The sequence below is a fragment of the Triticum dicoccoides genome, chromosome 1B, assembly GCF_002162155.2.
Source record: "Triticum dicoccoides isolate Atlit2015 ecotype Zavitan chromosome 1B, WEW_v2.0, whole genome shotgun sequence".
NCBI lineage: Eukaryota > Viridiplantae > Streptophyta > Magnoliopsida > Poales > Poaceae > Triticum > Triticum dicoccoides.
In genome coordinates this window covers 62257442-62262235 of record NC_041381.1, presented here as the reverse complement: position 1 = coordinate 62262235, position 4794 = coordinate 62257442, and positions in this window count along the sequence as shown.

The window sequence follows — 4794 nt, the reverse complement described above, 5'->3', positions numbered from 1 at the left end:
GGTCTCGAGTTTATTTTAGAGAATGATGTCAAAGTATATTTTTATATATATATAATGAGTGTCTTCCTTCCAACATGAAAAGTATTTTCATATTATATCCATCATGAAAATTATTTTCATATTTTTTAGATGTTGTATAGATGTTGATATTTATTTTATAATCTTGGAAACACACATACGTTTGGCTTTCGCGTAAATTGACGCACCATATATTCTGGAGCGGAGGGAGCATTACATTTTTTTCCTCAGTTTCTCCTAGGGCCAAACACTTACTTTGCCTTTTTCGTTTCTTTCTGCTTTTCGGTTCTATGTGTAGGTTGCTATGTTCACTCTCATGGGTTTACCATTTTAATTTTTTTAGTTTTTCTTCCTGTTTGTTGTCTTTTTATTTTCCCTTTGCATTTTTAGCTTTTCTCTTTTCATTTTTTATTTTCCTTTTCTATTTTAGTTATTTGTTATTTAATTTCCCAAATATATTTGTACTTATTGTATATGTACCTTTAATACACTTTTAAAATTCTATAAATAAATGTTGAACATTTTGATATAGACAAAGAGCATTTTTCAAATAATGTGGAACATACGTTCAAATAATGTTTAACATTTTTACCACATGTTGAATTTTTTTAAATGCATGAGGAACATTGTGAAATATGTTAACATTTTCTGATACAAGATAATTATTGTGTTACACAATTTTAAATTTTTTAATACATGTTGAGTATTATTTTAAATGCATGACCAATTTTAAAAATAATGTTGCACATTTTTTACTTCATGATAAACACTGTTCACATAACGCTGAGCATTATGCTAAAAAACTTTAAGCATTTTTTAAATATAATCTGCACATTTTATTCCCTGCCCACACACCCCCATCTTTTTATTTATCTTTTTCTTCTTATTCTTTTTCCAATTTTCCTTTTTCATTTCCAGTTTTATGTCATATTTGTTTAGTTATTTTTCCTGATTGTTTTATTTTTATTTTTATTTTTTTTTTGTTTCATTTTCCTTTTTAATGCATGTATTATTTTCAATACACAATGAACATTATTTGAATGCATGGCGACCATATTTTGAATATAGAAGGAACATTTTTATTACATGGTGAATAATCCTGAAATGCGCATGAATGTTTTTTAAATACACGAAGACTATGTTTTAATACATGATAAAGGTTTTGTAAATACACACCGGATGTGATTTTAAATACCGATGAACATTTTCTAAATACATGATAACATTTAGAAAAATGAAGAGGATTTTTATAAAATTAGCATATAAACAATTATAATTGTTTTTGGTACATTTTGAAATATACATAAATGGGGAAAAAAGTGAAACCTTCTGTTGGTGTATTTTGAAACATTTTGATAAATTGGAACATTTTGAAACTTTTGGTCATGAATCATGGTGGTGTCGCTTGATAGACACTACTGTCTACTGAAGAGCAATTTCGTGCTCGTTCAGAAGAACAGAGCTAAGTTCAGGCTCCCTTTTCCTGAAGGAGTCCCCACCAAATGGCAAACAGAAAAAGACATTTAGTTTGGTAATTTTCAATGCCTTACTAGTTACTCGATTAGCAACGAGGAATATAATGTTCTTTCTGGAGAACCTGAATTATTTCTGGAGAAAAGAAAGTTGCCTTGTCATCTAAATGTGCGGATGAAAAACTTCTCAAAGGATGCAACCAGTCATCCTTTGACGCCTCCATGTTCTGTACAGTTTAGTCAATGGGCCTGACATACTTCTCCCAAGCGAAAACCATTCTGACACGCACACAAAAATTACACAATGCAGCAAGGTTCAGGGACTTGTTCATACATCCAGCATGGTTATTCTTTACTGCTTTTGCACATCTACACAATTTGAAAATCCGATGGACCAAGATTATTTGGCTTCTGTAGAATTTATTTCTACAGAAATATGATTCATATGGACCAATGTGATTTTATTTCTCCATCGTTTTATTTTACATCTTCTTTGCGAGGATAACTCTAACTTTTGAGAGGCATGCTGCTCTAAACTCCATCAGCATGACAGCTGAGGGACCTGTTACTTTCAGTTCTGGAAAATTAGTTAGAAGTGTGTAACCTGACTTTTCTCTATCGATCCTCTTGCTTTCCTGCCTCTACTCTACTGACTGACGAGTCAAACTGATCAGCAAGACAGCGGGTAGTGCCTGAATGCCTGATTAGGTAGCAGTCCAATGTTAATGCTAGGCGTGGCCCTAGGTATATGCACGGGCATATGCGTATTAATCCTTAGCAACATGTTTTGATCATGTGAATTGCATGCCTGTTCATGCTTTTCAACATCGCTGTCCTTTCCACATTCTGAACTCATTTTCAGAATTATTGATCTGTACCAGCTATGCTTAAAATTGCTACTGTCGACATTAGTTAACATTAGTTCAGAGTAAAATTGTACCATCTATGCTAAAAAATGCTGAAAATTGTTGAAGTCTGACAAATCTACTATCGGTGCTAGGGATTAGTTAAAAGTAGACTTCGAATTTGTTCAGACTGGATGACAAAGGAATTTAGTTCCTGGTAGTAATTTCTTGTTGTTTGAATTGTAAATCAAATTGAGTTCTGATAAGTGTGGAAAAAAGACACCTAACCAATCTCCAATCATCCTGTCACTACCTTCCAACCAGCCCTTTTGATCCCACGATACAGAGAGCCATAATAATTACCTCAAGAGATGTTAACGGAGCACACAACACTCTTCAACATAACACTGTAAACATATCAAGTGGCATGGAACGTACTCAAGACGAATGAAGAAAGTGGACCTGGACTACAACGCAACAACCTTTCCTGAATTTGGTCAAAACAAGAAGCTTTCCAGAATAAGACTTACCGAATTTGGTGGACTCCAATGTCTCAAAATAAACAACATAGGCCACAGAGTTGTTTCCTAATTGGCATGGATGCATATCAATGTCATGTCAAACACGCTTATGCAGCTCCATCTTCGCCATGCAGCCAGGGGCCATTGTATATATAGATTATTGACATTCTCTTTGGGCATACTATTTCCATTTAGAGTGCATGTATTGAGTGTGAGTTGATCATTCAATTACAATGTGTTGTTGCCTGCAAACACAAATTTTAATACTTGTGGTTCCGTTGGTTCAGTAATTTATGCATGTTGCTTATTGTCATAGGTTGTTGCCGCTGGCAATGACACTCGCTCCGACTGGCGTGTCACGGTGAAGCTCCGACTCGCTTCGACTGAATGTCTAGAATGTGGATGCCAAAGGTTGCTCTCAGTCTTGCACAGCTCTGAACCCAGCCAATTTTTTGGGGAAACGCCCAACGAATGTGAAGGACAAGATTGTTCCTCCGTTCTTTTCAGAGTCAAGTAGTGTGTCATATGATTTTCCTGATGTCAAAGACTGGCGTTCAAGCAAGTTACCCGAATTCAGTATGCTTTGAAAGGTCAAAGACTGGCGTTTATCCATGCGAACAGGTACTTGGACATGGTCGAGAAAATGTAGATGATAAATGTGCTCATCATGGGCAATGCGGCTGTTCGCAGCGTGTCACGAGAACTGAGATTGATGCTATGAGGGCTCAAATTGATGCTCTTAGGGTTGAGAATGTGTTACGCTCCCAGTGGGATGAATTTACTGGATACAAGTAATTGTCACAATCTGAGAGAGTTCTAGGGTTCTAAGGTACAAGAAAGGGGATCCAGGAGGAGAGCCGCCGCCTACAGCCTAGTCGTTTCTCGTCACCTCACGCAGGAGGATTTCGCTTCTTCTTAACCTGCCCAGTGGTGTCCCAGATGTGGGCCGTGTAGCGACTGTTGGGCTGGGTTGGACGACGCGGTCGCTCCGGCCCAGCCAGGGTGCCAGTGGGCTGCCCTTTGGAGGCATCTGCAGGTGGGAGCGTGACATCCCCTCCCCCTTGAGACGCAGCTTGACCCCAAGCTGGAGCTTTTGGGAAGTGCTGTTGGAGCTCTTCCCGATCTTCCCAGGTGGCGAACTCGGGCGGTTGATCAGTCCAGCGGACCAGGAATTGAGGCACCATCGAGTTGCCGCGCTGAATCACCCGTTGCTCTAGCACTTCGTCAGGTGTAGGACTTGCCGCTGCCGCTGCCAGAAGTTGCTCTTGAACTAGCTCCGTTGGAGGGAGGGCTTGGCGTAGCTGGGAGACATGGAAAACGGGATGTACCATGCTGGAATCCGGAAGCTTGAGTTTGTATGCCACAACACCGATGCGTTGGAGTACTTGATACGGACCAAAGTAGCGGAAGGCGAGCTTCTGATTGGCGCGAGTGGCCACCGAGCGCTGGATGTATGGCTGCAACTTGAGAAAGACCCAGTCGTTGACGGCGAAGACGCGGTCTGATCGGGTTTGTCGACGGAGTCCTTCATCTGTTGGCGCGTGCGAAGCAGATGTTGCCGGATGAGCGCCACCATTTGAGATCGGTCTTGAAGCCACCCTGTCAGGTCTGGGGACGCACAGGCCACCGGGTCGACGATACCGAAGTGTCGCGACGCGTGTCCATATAAGACCTCAAACGTGGTCGTGCCCAAAGCTGCATGAGGTGAGGTATTATACCAGAATCCAGCAAGGGGCAACCAGGCATACCATTTTGTTGGACAGGCATGAACGAAACAACGAAGGAATGTCTCCAGGCATTGATTCACGCGTTCGGTTTGCCCGTCGGTCTACGGGTGCTGCAGTGGCGGAGCCAGGATTGGAGTATAGGGGGGGCCGAGTACGTATATTGATCGAATCTCGTTGGTAATTACTCATTGCTCCTACTAAAATTGTTGAT